Source organism: Tiliqua scincoides, chromosome 8 (assembly GCF_035046505.1).
Source record: "Tiliqua scincoides isolate rTilSci1 chromosome 8, rTilSci1.hap2, whole genome shotgun sequence".
Lineage (NCBI taxonomy): Eukaryota > Metazoa > Chordata > Lepidosauria > Squamata > Scincidae > Tiliqua > Tiliqua scincoides.
The window spans coordinates 45,985,633-46,001,998 of NC_089828.1; the positions used below are offsets into that span (position 1 = coordinate 45,985,633).

Consider the following 16,366-nt stretch of genomic DNA (forward strand, 5'->3'; position numbering starts at 1 on the left):
AAGAAGAAGAAGAAACTACTGGATGTGGATATCTTCATAATACTTGCATTGGATCTGCTCCTGTAAGCAACATCAACTACATGTGAATTCTAAACATGTTTGCAGCTACTACCTGCCAGTATCTTCTCTTGACTCCCGTTGCAGACCCTCTCTGATTAAATCCTATTTCAATCTTTGTTTCTTTCAGAATTTCAGGTCCACACTGTCTTTGTCAAAATATAATTCCTTTTTCCTCTCTCATTTATTTGTGAATTTAAAAAAAATCGGAAAAACATCAGAACCACCACCACAACAAAACCAATATAAAATGAAAAAAGGGAAAATATATATATACATAAATATATATACAAAAGACATTAGAAAAGACAATCTATGCACAAGTCTCTAAAAGGGTATCCAAGTGTTCAAAAATATGCCCATACATAGTTTTCTTCTATAAGCCATGCATTCAAATGTTGATAGAGTTAGAAAGGTCCTTGGTCTATTGAAGAATAGGTGGGGGGGCACTTATCATTCCAATGCTTCAGCATTTGACTACAGTAAGGGCACAAAGAGTCAATTTCCTCTGTCCTGATGGCACCTGAGAAATAGATAACTAATTCAAAAGGACACAAGCATCTGCAAATATCAATATGAGGATTCATGCTGTCTTGGTCATTCTCCTGCAACTGCCCAGTCCTGGGAATCATTGTACTGTAATCCTTTTGTGTATATGTCACATTGTTTGAGTGGGTGCAGTTGAAGTATTTTACATCCTCCTCTCAAGAAGAGGTCAGGGTGGTTTTCAATTTACTTAGGATTGTATCTTGAACGTAGATATTAGGTGTGATCTCTAGTCCTTAATGGGATATGTTGTTTTTTTTTATGAGCTGTTCCAAAATGGATAAGTGAATTGGATCCATATTCAAAGTTGAAAGCAACAGCTATGTATGACCTCAGTGTGCATACTAAGTTTCTCAGCTGTATCAATATCAAGGAAGACACTGTATTGTATTGCACACAACAAAAGCCACATGAGTTTAGAAGGTCATAGACTGTGAGGCAGCCCTTCTTTGTGCAATATACAAATATACACCGGAAGTGATGTCATATACAATATACGGAGGGACATAGCACTAGTGGTGTAGCTAGAGGAGGTCAAATCACTACATTTTGCAGGGAACCTCACTGTGGCGCAAACAGCCCCTTCCTTCAGATCCATTTTGTTGCCACCATCTGGTATGGCTCCAAAGGAGAAGGGCTGCTTTCATGCAGCGGTGAGGTTCCCTGCAAAACTTAGTGCTTTGCACCCTCTCTAGCTATGCCACTGGCCCAATAGGAATTTGTTCCGGAGCCAGGACTTTCTGTGTGTGTTGTGACTGCCTGCATCAATTATTCCAATGGGCCCCATATTTTGGTTGCACTACGTATTTCAGAAGTTGGTGAAGTTGAAGATGACTCTCACTTAATGCGTTCTTGTATGTGAGTCTTGCTGGTGCCTGAAGATCAGGCATTCAGGGTTGTTGTTTCTTAAAAATTGGTTTTGACTGAGAAAGGAATTAATACAATTTTAATTCTGCATGGATGTGATTTCCAAAATATGGTTCACATGTGTCACTAACATGTGCTGCTGCGTTGCAAATGTCTGTTCCAGCTTGATCCTGATGAGCTTTGGGAAGGAAGGGGTTAATAAAAGCATGACACTGTATTGGAATGGTTTCAGGTCTAAAATGTTGCTCTCAAATGTCTCTAACACACAGTAGAAGAATACTAGGAAGGACCTTAGAGATAATCTAGTCCAACTCTGTGCTCAGCACCTGCAACTACAACATCCCTTACAGGTGGCCAGTAAGCCTCTGTGTGAAAATCTCCAGTCAGGGAGAGCTCACAACTGCACAAAGAAGACTGTTCCATTGTAGGACATTTCGTACTGTTGGGAAATTCTGCTTCATGTCTAGCCTAAATCTACTTCTCTATCATTTCAGCCCACTATTCTGGGTGTTCGTATCATTTATTAATGGCTGCTCTGCCTTTCTGTTCCACCTTTTACCCCTTCCCTAGCTGAGTGTGGCTAATAGACAATACAGTACTTTGGAAATTGTCTTGTACATTATCTCACAGGGCGAAAGGCAGGGTAAAAATATTGTAAATCAGTGTTGTCAAACTGTGGGTTGGGACCCACTAGGTGGATCGTGAGCCAAATTCAGGTGGGTTGCATAGCACCAGATCAGTTGCCACTGAAAATACAGAGCTGAAATACAGAGTATAGAGGTGCTGGACAGGGCAGGCTCCTGGTGGAAGAGAGGCATGGTGCTTTGTCCTGAATAGGTGGGAAAATGGGACGCTGGAAAAGGGGGTGGCGGCTGTGTGGTTGGAGAAGGATCCAAGTCTGTATTTTGCTTTGACTTCCAAGCTGGAACGTTTGAATTCTGAGCTATGCAAAATAACAGCAGGAGTGTGCTGTGTAATGGAATATGTGGCTGATCAGGGCTTTGGTTTTGAAACCTAAATTGATGATGTCATTTCTCGCCATGACATCACTCCCAGGTTAATGACATCACTTCCAGTGGGGTCCTGACCAACTGTTGGTCTAAAAAGTGGGCCCTGCTGCTAAAATGCTTGAGAACCACTGCTGTGTAAGTAAGTTAAGTAAGGCTGCAATCCTAACCACACTTTTCTGAGAGTAAGCCCCATTGAACAAAATAGGGCTTACTTCTGAGTAGACCTGGTTAGGCTTGTGCCTTTAATCTCTTTCACAGCCCAATCCTATCCACACTTTCCTGGGAGTAAGCCCCATTGACTCTAATGGGACTTACTTCTGAGTAGACATGCATAGGCTTGGGCTCTAAATCAGATTATTTCAATTGTGTACTTTTAAAAAAAGGTTTCCAGAAAAGGGACAAAAGAGGGACCCCCCCCCCCAAATGGACAACACGGAGTTGCCCGATGGTGCAAAGATTGTGCATCTTCTACTCCACCACTGTGCAGAGCACAATGATCTCCAAACAGACAGTGAAGCCAGTGTGGAGTTTGTGAAAACAGAAAAGGCAACGACACTGTACACACTTTTTGCAACTTGTGCATCTCTCCGGGCACTTGAGGGTTAAGTCCCCGACCGAATAAGCGTGCGGGGGGCGGATCTGGACTCCTAAGCCTCACCGCCAACGGGAAGACGAGGCTGCAAGGTCTGATGGGATGGGATGCTGACCTGGGCACGCCACAGGAGGCGCGGGGTTGGAAGCCTCTTAAAGGGACCCGAAGGAACGGAGAGGCGCGAGCGCTTAAGGGGATGCAGGATCGCGCGAGCAGACCGGGCTGCATCTCGTTCAAGGCTTACAGCCTGCTAGGGTGGCTTCCAACTGGACCACCGGGGCTACCCACGATGCTTTTGCACTCCAGCAGGGGGATTCTGAAGCTGGAGAGAAATGACCTTCTGCCACCTGAAGGGGAGGGAGTTTACTCTTTTTTGGGTGGGTGGTGGTGAAGTGGTCTCCAACCACTGGGGAATACCACCCCGTTGGGCAGCTGGGGACTATGCTTAGAGGTCATCTCCAGCTTTGCTACTCTAAAGGCTGCCACAGTTCTCTTTTGTCTCTGCTCTCTGCCTCACCAGGAAGCTGGCTGTGTGTTTCAAGAAGTGCTGGAGCCAAGGACAGAGTAACTGCTGGATGGTCGGTTCTTCTAATATGAGGGAATGTCCAAGAAACCAGAGGTGTCTAGTACCTTGGGAGGTACATCTACATCAGCATTTCTCAATGTTTGTACCCCCACCCGCCACTTCACATGGTCCACTGAATGGAAGTACCACAGGAAGTAGCTGGTGCTTGCGTCACTTTCAGTTACTTCCAGTTTGGGAGGCCAGGTGCAACATGACAAACAGGAGTAAGGCTGCAATCCTAACCACACTTTCCTGAGAGTAAGTGCCATTGAACCAAATAGGACTTACTTCTGAGTAGACCTGGTTAGGATTGTGTCCTATGAGGCTTAAAGCGGATGGGAGAGCTTTTGTGAGGTTCTGAAAAGTGCATGCTGAAGGTCTGCCCACCGAACTGAGCCTCCTATCACTGCTTGTCACACTGTGTTGCTGACCTCACTGCCATGCCGTGGGGGGTCTGGCGGCCCTGCAAGTACTACTAGATATCACCTCAAGTACCACCAGTGATATGAGTACCACTGGTTGAGAAATGCTGATCTACATGAATATGCTTTATTCTGTCCTTTATAGGCAATGAAAAAACTACAGACTTTGGGGCCCTTACACTAAACCCAACTTTGTATGGGTTGTACACAAAACCCCCCATTTTGTTGGCTTCACATCCAGCCTGATAAAGAGTTCTGGAGAACTTGTGCAGCTCAAGAATTTGGGTCATCTTGGTTAGCCTGCAAAATAATACCATGACTTTGGATTGTTTCTCGGGGACCAACGTGGCTGCCTATGATTTTTCTGTAACTAGGATTAAGTTGCCCCCTAATTATTGGGGTACAACACAAAAGCAAGGGAGGCACATGTGTGTTGTACACCAATTGTCAGGATCCATAATTCAATACAACTAAATGACACACAAAACCCCAAGGAACTGCGACACACCTCTGCATGAACGATGATTCAGCTGGAACATTTGGACTCTGGAGCAGAGAACCGGAATGGTTCAGTCGCTGGATGTGTTGGAAGACAAACCCATACAATCTGGAATGGTAAAGACAGATGAAAGTGCCAACATGGCCATCCAGATCGCTGTTGTCAGCTCAGTGCTTTCACACCTACATGAAAGCGCAAAGCTGGGCAGATCGTACCAGTGTGAAATACAATCAAAGCTGAACAGACTGCACCTGCACAAAAGTGCCAGTGTGGCCCTTGGTTCTTGCCAGCTCAGTGCTCTCTTGTCTGTGCAAAAGCAGGAGGCTGGACAAATCACTTCTATGCACAAGCACAGATGTGGTTGTCCATAAGTTGGAATGTCTGTAAGTTGGTGAACACCTGTGTATGTGTATAACAAACCAGTATGTTGCCCAAAACAAAAGTGTATGTTTTATCCACTAGAGGGCACAGATGTTATTCACAGTGCAGTCCTGTGTTTGTCAGAATTGTTCCATTACATTTTATGAAACTTACATTCAGCTAAGTGTGATTAAGGGCCAAATCCTACCCAATTTTCCAGTACCAGTGCAGATGTGCCAATGGGGCATGCACTGCATCCTGTAGTGGGGAGGCAGTCATAGAGGCCTCCTCAAGGTATGGGAACATTTGTTCCCTTACCTCAGGGCTGCATTGCAGCTGCACTGGTGCTGAAAAGTTGGATAGGATTGGGCCAGTGGTTCTTAAACTTTTTCAGCTGGTGACTCCCTTGACCGACTGGGCCATTGGCCGGTGCTCCCCATTAGGGCTACAATCCTATACATTGTATAGGGCGGCATATTTTCCGCGAGGATTCCACAGCTTCCCTGGCTGGTTTCTATGGCTCCCCAGGGAGCCATGGCTCACAGTTTGGGAACCACTGGATTGGGCCCTAAAGCCCCTATCTTAGACATTTAAGTTGTGTTTCTCCATTATCTTATTTGAATTAGGGCACAATCCTAACCGACTTTCCAGCACTGGCATAGCTGTGCCAGTGGGGCACACATTGCATCCTGCAGTTGCGGGGCAGTCACGGAGGCATCCTCAAGGTAAGGCAATATTTGTTCCCTTACCTTGGAGTTGCATTGCCCTTACCTCACTGCTGGAAAGTTGGTTAGGATTGCGCCCTTAGACAATCTAAGGAAGAAAATGGCTCAATGTTATTTTCTTCTCATGTGCTTAAAAATGGTGAGATTTCCAGGTCGACAATTATTAATTTATGAAGTTACTGTGTTAGACGGCGCTTCCTATTAATATTTCAAAAAGTAATGTATTTGCAGATATATTTTGAAGAGAGAACAAAAACCAGTAACAGAAGCAGTGTGGACAAAAATTGCAGCCTGTGAAATAGAAAAGCCAAACAAAGATGGTGTCAGCCTTAGTATCTGTCTGAGGGACTTCCATAACATGGGTGTCACCAAGAGAAGGCTCTTTCATGTATTTTCCTGCAATGTGCTTCTGTCAGTCAGAAGAGTCATTTCAGGTAATCTCAAGGTATGGGCAATGGCATGTTGGGAGGAGGGGGAGGTAGTCCTTTAGATAGTCTTGTCCCAAATCATTTAGGGCTGTTAAGGTTAGTCCCCTAATTATATCTGGAAATATAATGGTGGACAGGAGAGATACCAGGCACAGCATACTCTACATGCCATAAGCTGATCTACTAATCTACTGATCAGTCCACAGTTTACTGCATGAGCTGAAGTTTCTGGATGATCTTCAAGGGCAGTCTCTTGTTACAGCAATCCAGACAATATGTAACCAGTGCTTGGGCAACCATGGTCAGGTTTGATTGGCCCCAAGAAAGGATGCAAGCTGGGCAAAAGTGCTCTGGGCCATGGGTGACGCCTGAGCAACCAGCTGCATAGTTAGGTCTAGAAGTACCCCCAGGCTGAAAAGCCGGAGTGCTAACCCCTCTAGAACAGACTGATAATCCATAACCTGGATCACAGGCTGGTAACCAACAGGCTGTCTGGATTTAGTTTCAACTTTGGCCACCCAGCCCATTAGAGACTCCAGACAATGATTCTTGGCTATAACCATCTCCTTAGAATTCTTTGGAATTACCATAGACAGCTGGGTGTTGTCCGGATGGCACCCAAGCCCATACACCCAGATGACCTTCCTCATGGTGGGGAGATGACAAGACTGAGTTGTGTTGGACCCCACAGGCCAATGGCTGGAAGCAAGAAGCTGCTAGAAACCAAAGAGAGACTAGCTGTGCTGCTGTTTGAGCCCTAGACCACTGGTGAGATAGTTGACAGCTTGCACACCTCACACAGAGGGACTGAAAGTGCTTGTAGGTGAAAAGGGGAGCAGAAGGCCCTATTATGAAGATCCTGTTATAGAGCAAACTTTTATTTTGTTCAGTGTGAATTAAATTGCCCAATATCTCGTTCGTGTATGATGCTGGGTGGACGTGTTATGATGCCTGAGTGAATGGGTGGGTGCTACGTTTACAAGAATGTGAGGTTGGGAAGATATGACAGTGGGAGGAGGATATCCTGGAGAACAGCAAGTGAAGTTGGATATCTTTGTGCATGTTCTTGTCACTTCCAGCGCTCCTCCCATCTGGGGATATCCTGTTGTCATATGACAATAAAGACTTGTCACAGTACAACCAGGAAATTCCTAAAAAGCTGTTAATCAAGAAGGAAGCTCCAGATGTTGGATTCAGGCCTAAGAAGAAGAAGGATAACCGTCACAACAGGGGTGTCATTTTTAGTCAGTTAACCAAATTAATATTGCTTTGGTCAGTTAACCAAAACCCCTTTGATTTGCTTGGCTCTCTGTTCTTGATCTTTGACTTGGAATACCGTGGTGTATGAATTATGTTGTTACGCTTTTTTTCTGGTGAGATGGGATTTATGATTCTTACTGCTATTTTGTGGCAGGGTCTGTATGAGATTTTTTAAATACATAGTATGTGTTTTGGGTATTTTAAATGTTTTTCTTCTAATTGTAAGCTGCTTTGCCTGCTATTTGTAAAGTAGGCTTGGATATTTAAAACATTTTTTTTTGATGATTAAAGATGGGTGCTGACTAATTGAGAAATAGACTTTTAAAAACAAGTATTTTTAAGGCTAGAAATCCACAGGTGGCAGACATTTGGTGCCTAGGTGTTCTTCCTTTGCAGAGGGGGGATGCCTGTTGTGATGAAAGAAAGAAAGAAAGAAAGAAAGAAAGAAAGAAAGAAAGAAAGAAAGAACCCTCTCCTCCAAGTATACTGTTTCTTTCACAATTGAAGTTACCTGAATGCAAATAATTATTTGATTTAGGTCTTACAGTGCAGTTCGACTGAGTTCAGTTTCCAAACCAGCATTGGATTGCAGCTTTATTTCTTACACAGCCCAATCCTGGGTATGTTTAGTAAGAAGTAAGTTCTATGGAGTTGAATCAAAGTGTAACTTCCAGAGGGATGGAGAAGCTGATGCTGAAAGAAATTGATTAGCTAGCACCTCTGAGGTGCTACAAGATTCTTCCTCGTTTTTGCTGCACCACTCTCACATGGTGACCCCTCTGGAAGTTATCACCAGAACTGAATCCACACACAGCGCTTATCTTGTACGCCTTGAAGACTGTTACAACAAGGCCAGAGCTGTTGCCGTTCTTGTTGCAACTGAGTGTTCTTCTAAAAACTTTTTTTCCCTCCTTATGCCTGTGTGTGTATTAATATTTCAAGGATTTCACTGCAGGCATCTGCTGAAGTGGACTGTGGTCCAAGAAGGCTTCTGCTTATAATGAATTGGTTAGACCAGTGGTTCTCAAACTTTTTAGCAACAGGACCCACTTTTTAGAATGACAATCAGTCAGGACCCACTGGAAGTGATGTCATTAACCTGGAAGCAATATCATGGCCGAAAGTGACATAATCAAGCAGGAAAATTTTTAACATCCCCCCATAGGACAAAATCAAATCAAGTAAGTAACTGAGTACATAAATTAAAAGTTTACTATAAGTACTGTATAAGTTTAAAAAATTGTTAAAATAAAGAATAACCCTCCCAAGCAGTTGCTGATCTATTTAAAAAAAAAAGTTCCCCAAACATCCCACAGGCTGCAATCCTACCCACACTTACCTAGGAGTAAGCCCTATTGACTATCATTGTTAGAAGCATACACATAGTAGCCTGGCAGAAGCACTGATCTGTAACATTTCCCCAAATGTCACATACCACATACCATCAGGTCTAATATATTAAAAATAACATAGACATTGAAATGAATGGGGACCCACCTGAAATTGTTTCATGACCCACCTGGCTGTAAGCTCAATTTACTGCAATGGGTAAATTTTCTTTCCCCTGCATAAATGTGTATGTCTTCTCTGACTTTAATTCAAGGTTGTTTACATAGGGCCCAATCCTCTCCAATTTTCCAGTGCAGGTACAGCTGTGCCAATAGGGCATGCACTGCATCTTGTGGTGGGGCAGCAGTCATAGAGCCCCCTTAAGGTATGGGAACATTTGTTCCTTTACCTCGGGGCTGTATTGTGGCTGCACTAGTGCTGGAAAATTGGATAGGATTAGGCCAGTAGACAGGCTTTTAAGCCCATAGGGTTTTGTTTTTGGTCTTTTTTTGCAATGAAATTGTAGAATAGTAACAGTAGTAGTATAGTAGGTATTAATATTATTATTATTATTATTAATAATAACAACAACAGTATTTATATACTGTTTTTCAATGGAAAATTCATAAAGCGGTTTACAGAGAAAATCAAACAAACAACTGATGAGTGGCTCCTGTCCCAAAAGGGCTCACAATCTAAAAGGATGCAAAAGAACACCAGCAGAAAGCTACTAGAAAAGACAGTGCTGGGGTGAGGAGGGCCAGTTACTACTACTACTACTACTAGTAAACGCTACTATTAGCAAATACTACTACTAGTAGCAAACACTACTATTAGCAAATGGTACTACTAGTAGTAAATACTACTAGTAGTAGTAAATACCATAGTAAATTGCATACCACCTTTCTGGCTTTATTTAAGCTGATTTAAGTCACAAATAAGTGACTTCCTTGTGTGCCAAGGAGTTCTGTCTCACACAGACCCGTACATACGCTGCCCATAGTATAGACCCTATAGAATGCCTGGCCGCAGCCTCTCCGCTCTGCCGGCAGCTCCAGTCCTGGCCCTCCACCCCTGAGCGTGTGGCCAGTGGCGGGGCCTGGAGCCGGAAGAGCCCCTTGGAGGCTCCCCGCGCGGCCTGACAGCTCGACCACTCCCCTCCCGCCCCTCCCCGCCCAGGCCCGGCCTCCAGGCCTCCCCGCCCCTCCTCCCCTCCCCCGCCCGCTCGATGCCGGCCCGGGAGCGGCCAGAGGAGGCACCGCCAGGCGCAGCCGAGCAGGAGCAGCCGGGCCGGGCCTCCCTGCGCAGCCGCCGCGCGGGTGGGTGAGTGAGGCGGGCGGCGAAGAGAGAGGGGGGCAGAGAGGGGGCTTTGTGCCGCTCTCCCTCGCAGACACGCGTCTGCGCCTCGGGGTGACGCGTGTCGCTCGGGCACCTCAGTCCTGGCTGGGCAGTGGCCTTGGTGGGTCGGTGGGGCCAGGTCCTGGGCTGAAGGGCGTGCTTGGGTGGTGAGTGCCTGCCTGCGGGCAAGGGGGTGTGTGGGGGTGCTGGTGGTAATGAGTGCATGTATGTAGTGACTTCACACACATGCATGTGGTGAGCGCATGCAAAGGTGTGTGTGTTTCTGGGTGGTGAGCGCATGTATGTGGGCAGAGGTGTCTGTGGTGTGTTGGGTTGATAATGCTTGTACGTAGGCAAAGGTGTGTGTGTGTTTGGGTGGTGAGTGCATGCATGTGGGCGGGGGTGAGTGCATGTATGTGGTGAGTGCATGCAAAGGTGTGTGTGTTTTTGGGTGGTGAATTCATGTACGTAGGCAAAGGTATGTGTGTTTGGGTGGTGAGCGCATGTATGTAGGCAGAAGTGTGGGTGGGTGGGTGCATGAATTTAGGTAAAGGTGTGTGTGTATTTGGGTGGTAAGTGCATGTATGTAGGCAAGGGTGTGTGTGTGTGTGTCAGTGGGCAAACATTGTGCCTTGCCCACCCATGCAGGAAAGTAGTCTGGTATGTGTCAGCAGCAGCTTCCTGGAGTAAGGAGGCTTCCCCCCTTCAGAACCTGGTGGGGAAAAATAGGGGCCTTTTGGACACACCAGGCTCCCTCCCTGCTCTTGCTTTGCATTGGCCTCACTTTATTGTGTACAGAGGCTGGTTTTAAAGATATGCTTGTGTGAATGAAGGCAGGCAGGTAGGGGTGTGTGTGTGTGTATATGTATACAAATCAGCCTTGTGTCTTATCCATAACCAGTTGCGTGTGTGTACACCATCACCTTGTTTCTGCCCAAACATTCCTTCCCTTTGAACTGGCCTAGGAGTGTTGGTGCATGAAAACAGGTCCTTGGTATACCGAAGGGGTGTGTGTTTCAGAATGTATGTGGGGAGGGCCTCAGAGCCAGCCAAGTTTTGAGTGTTGCTCAATCTCACAATTGCAAATGCATGAATTCTCTTTCATCTCCTCCTTTTAAACTGGAACAGGTATGCATATTAATTTGATTTTTATCCCATCCTTCTTTAAGCAGCTCAGGCTACATAGTTATTCCTTTCTATCTTATTTCCACTGCAAATTTGTGAGGTTTAGAGATAGGTACTGACTTTAAGGTGGGCTTCATGGTAGGTAGGTAGGTTTTAAGGTGGACTTCATGACAAATTTGAACCCCAGGCTTATGCTGACACTGATTGCTATGCCACACTCATTCTGTGTGTGTGTGAGTGGAAGGCAGATGCTGAATTTTTTTTAATAAAAAAAATTGTGTCATAAGTGAGCCAGTTTGTATCTTCCCCCCCCCCCCATGTTTTTGTTAGGAGCATCTTCTTTGAGGAAGCATACTGTGTATGTGAATTTTCTGTCTTGACCTTGGTGTGTGTACTTTCAGTCACATTTGCAAGACACTGGAGACACTTTGTATGTGTGCATAGGACAGGGTGCTCGCAATTCAATGCATGTGACTTTTCAGGTTTGTGGAGACAGGTTTCTGCACAGAGCTCCTATATATGGCAAGCAGAAATCCAACAGGTGACCCATTTCTGGGCATGCAGCAGAAGCAGTGGTAAGGAGCAACTTTCTCTATTGTGCACATGGCCTGTGGTGGTAATTTTTGCTGTGGGGTTCTGTGTATGGCTGGAGGAATAGTTTAAGAAAGTTGGAAGCTGATCTGAGCCTGACTGGACATTTCAGCCTCCCCTGGTCTCTCAGCTGGGCTGTTTGAAAGATGCAACTTTGGTACCTCCTTGAAGAAAACAGTATTTGCCTGGCACCTGGTGCCTTTGTGGGCAAAACAGTTGCAGAAGGGATGCAGTGTTTTGGGGATGTGAGTCATTTCCCATAAAGCAGATGTAATTGGGGTAATATCTGGATGGGGGGGGATTGGGTTCTGGAAATGTAATTTTTTATCCACATGTTGGCATTGTGCAGGTGCTTTAACTTCAGTTTGCTTTTTTTTAAAAGCAGTGCAGTAAAAGACTTTGCTTTGCATCCTCCATATCTGTAACAATCTCCTGTAATAATGATATTCCTGTAAGGACTGACTGTGAGGCTAATCTTTTACCACTGACTCTGTAGTTTTACCAAAGAAAACTGTCTCTCTATCCCAGGCATCCTAAGGGCTTCTTGGTGTATTGTCTTCAGCGTGCATGTGCTAAAAGCATAAACTTATCACAGGAGGCAAACATGATTCTTGAAAGATGTTCACAATGGCGCATAGATGTGCATGTGTGGCAGGGGGCAGTGGCTGGCTTGGGTTCCCCACTACATGCACTTAGATTTCAAAGCCTTTCCATTTATATTAAGCAATATTAGTGCTGATAAATCTGTGTTTGCACATTTTTCAGGACAAATCTGGGTCTTCTATCTATCTTTTTAGATGTTTTATTATGTACCCCTAAAAATGTGCAGTTTTAAACTGGAAAATCAGGGTATAAATTCATAAATTAAACAAATAAAATGTGTGAAGTTTTTTAAAAATGACTTCTGTTGTTGTGTGAGGAAAGGCCCATTTGTGCTTTGGAAGGGCCACCCTTGTAGTGGTCATGTAGGAAGGTGTATCTTATTTACTGGATTGTTTGTATGTGTCTTTTATGAACAGGTCTGGTCCTCATAACCTAAGGCAGGCAGACCACATGAAGCAATGGCATGTGAGGCTATTTCAAAGTTGCTTAGTACTGCTTCCTACAAAGTGAATAGACTTTGGTGGTCAGGAAAGCTATGTGAAAGTAAGAGTGGACACCTATTCGTGTAGCATTTGTTAAAGACCGTGTCGCCTTGTTCTTTCCTCACTTGAACTGTCTGAACACGATCAGAATCAAGAGCATTTTCAGTAAACTGAAAGCCGTCTTTGAGTCCTCACTTGGGCTGCATAGCGAGGAATCTGTAGGACAGCCTGTGCCAGTCCAGAACAAAATCTCTCCATTGTCGAAAATGTAAGTTGGCCAGCAAACGCCCCCTTAAGACCTCAAGTTAGGATTACTCTAAAATAGTGGTTCCCAAACTGGTGGGTCGTGACCCACCAGCCAGGCAAGCAGTTGTCCCTGCTCCTTTCAGGGTTGGGGAGGGGGGAAGGCAGTAACATGATCCCCAGGATCACACTGTTGCTGGGGTTAGGAGGGTTTTTTTATTTACCTGCAGCCAGCGCTGCAGTCATAGATGTCCAGGAGGGTCTGGGGGAGACCTCCTCAGGGCTTCCCGCATCTCCAAACACCTAAAAATAAAACTGGGCACTTCCAGTTTTTGTTGTGAAAGCTGGAAGTGCCCATATTTTTCTATTTTTAGAATTTTGCAGGCGTGGGGATCCCTGAGGAGGGCCCCCTGGACCCCCCAGGACTACAGTGCTGGCTGCAGGTAAGGAAAAATACCTCCTCCCATCTCCAGCAGCAGTGCAATCCTGGGGCTTGTGCTGCTTCTGCCTCCCCCCCACCGATCCCCTGCAACAACTTACAGTGCTCCCTACACCCTTGTAGGAGTTTGGGAAGCACTGCTCTAAAACATGCATACCCAGCAGATTCTGTGAAGACAGCAGTGAAATCAACCGGTTGACCCTCTTGTCCGGTTGTGAGACATGCGGGTGTGTCTTTGGTGGGGCGGATTCTTTTGTTGCAGGGCAGTTGTGCATCATCACATTCAAGTGCCTGTTTCTTCTGCTCCCTTTAGCCCTGAACTTCGGATGGCAATGGCTTTAGCACAAGCTAGTTCTTTTTGCCAGAGGTCAGGCTGAGTTGTGTGTCTTCTGTGTCATAACATACCTGGCGTGTTGATTCATCAGTGAGTGAGGGTGTGGCCCAAATTGCATCTTGGGGAGAGTGTGTTCTAGCTGTGGTGTGGTGTGCAGAATGTGAGCTTTTGGTCTGGTTGCCTGTTTCTGCCAGGCCACCTCTCTCCTCGCTGCTTGTGTGGAACGCAAGGACCGACCCTTGTCCTGCTAGTATAGAGCAGGCACTGCAAACTAAGGCCAGGTGCAGCAGCATTCGGTTAGGGTTGGAGCCTCCCTGAAGAGGGTGGAGCCCTGGTGTGCAAATACTGCAAATCCTCTAGACTGGCTTGCTTGCTCAAGAGAGTTGGCGTTGTTGTCTGGGTGAAGGTGGCCTCTTGTGGATTGACTTTGCTCTTTAACTTCCTTAGCTAAGGCTTTTCTGCCTGCACGGTGGCAAATCCAGTTTTGGTTTAGATGGTGGTGTCTACCTTGGGAGAGGTTTTGGCTTTGCTATGAGTAAGAGGAGACCTAGATGGCTTTTGAAGGCTCTGTAAATCTTTCCTGATTATGCACCATTTGAGAGGGGCTACTTTATCTTCCTTTGGCCATTCCAGCCCAGCCCAGCCTTGGCGCAGGAGACGGTCACTTTGCGTGCCAAACTATGTGCGGCTGGGTCACTGTGTTTGCTTGTTATGTGGACCCAGTGTCCAGGAAGGAGGCCTTGAACTGTCATGTTGCCAAATGAGGGAGAGGAAGAACTAGTAAGTAAACCTCCAGTAAACATCAGGAGAGCCCTGGTGGATTGGATCAAAGGTCCTTTAAAGGTCTTTCGTTTCCAGCAGTGACCAGCCCTGCGCTTCTGCAAAGTACACAAGCAGGACATTAGGGTGACAGCCCCTCCCTGCTGTTTGTACTCTGCACCTACCCACTGATAGTATGCTACTTCTGAATATGGGAGGTTCTGTTACCTGTTGTGGCTTATTGATAGACGTTCTTTGTCATACTCCCTTTAAGGAACCCTGGGAGCTGTCATTTGGTGAAGGACTGAACATTTTCTCTAAGCCACCAGCTTTCATATAGAATTTAAATTCATGGATCTATCAATGATTATTAGCCCCAATAGTTAGATGGAACCTCCATGTTCAGAGACAGTATACCTTCAAGGACCAGATGCAAGGACAAACAAGCTGAAGTAGTGTTACCTGCCTGCCCTGTTTCCTGTAGTCTGACTGCTCTTAGAAACAGAATTCTGGATTAAACAGGCGTTTGGTTGTCCGTCATATGAACAATTTCTCATGTTTTAACTACAATTCCCAGGATTCTTGGGCACGCGGTGCGTGAACTCCTGATAGATAAGCAGGTTTAGGAGTGATTTGTACTTGTAGTGCAGATTAGCTTTAAGGTGTAGCACGGAGGGGGAAATGCCACCCTCTTGTGTGGATCAAATAGTGTGCTTTAAGTGTTTTAAGCTGGTAATTAATTCACAAGTAAATGGTTTTAGATGAAAGAGGAGATTCTCAGGAGAGGTTTAAATACTTCTGTAACGATTTCTCTGGCCCTCAAGGTTCCCTGGCCTCTGCCCGTCTGGGAGGTGGAATTCTGGCAGGATCATGGGATGCAGTTCTGCCTTCCATATCTTCCAGCTGGAGGCCTCTGCTCTGCCTTTGCAGAAATGCAAGCCATTGAAAGGGCAACTTGAGGTTGTCATACTGTATCTTGGGATGTGCCTCCTCCCACTTCCCCTTCTGAATTCTTTTTGTTGTAATAAGCAGACTTGTTATCAACATGGCCCTGCAGGGAACATATCTGTCACTTCTCTTCTCCCCCCCCCCCGCTTTCCATGAGGGTGCAACTGGGGGAAGAAACCCGCAAGCTCGCTGGGAGAGAGCCCACTTGCTCTAGCAGACCCAGGACAGATGGGGCTTCTGTTCCTTCAACAAGGGCCTTTGTGAGCCATTGAGAGACTACATGACTCCTATAATGGTTTGGTTGGAGCAGGGCCCCCAACTCACAAGGGGCCTTCTCTCAGTGTTAAGAGCTACTTAATGAGGACAGTGTGACCCTTGACAACTGAAAAGTCCTCTCTGTTGTAAGCGTCCAGGATTGGTGCTCAGCTGAAACAACTACTAAGTGACATCTCTAAACAGTGGATAGGGGTTTTCTCTTCAGAAAGTCTGTTCATCTGCATCCAGTGTGGCTGAAACAGGGTTGGGGCTGGACTGGGGTTAGTGGGGAACCAAATCGCAGCTTGGTTTGAAGCTCTCTAGCTAGCCTTTGACCAAGCAGGGTGGTTGTGAGGCTAAAATGCCACACTGAAGATCAGGCTACTTGTTAGTTCAATCACATGGTTGGAGCTAGTGTTCTTTCAATTCAGTAAATTGCCTGATCTCTCCCCATCCTATCCCATCACTGCTGCTAATATTTGTCCTGGTGAAAACGCTCCTGTCTACACTAATGGAGGCGTTTTTTCTCAGGACAAATAGCAACCACAGGTGGTGGGCTGATTCAGACTGACTGGGGACAGAGAGAAAC

At 45.8% G+C, this 16,366-nt stretch overlaps 1 protein-coding gene across 2 annotated transcripts in view; it reads left to right on the forward strand.

The window, feature by feature from the left end:
* The first annotated feature begins 9,919 nt into the window (after positions 1-9,919).
* Positions 9,920-16,366, forward strand: part of MYO18A (myosin XVIIIA) — a 146,460-nt gene continuing 140,013 nt past the window's right edge. The window contains exon 1 of one of the 2 annotated variants that reach the window (XM_066636521.1): positions 9,920-9,979. The gene's annotated coding sequence lies outside the window, so the exon portion shown is untranslated. The remainder of the gene's footprint in view (positions 9,980-16,366) is intronic. The other variant, XM_066636516.1, reaches the window with a different exon arrangement.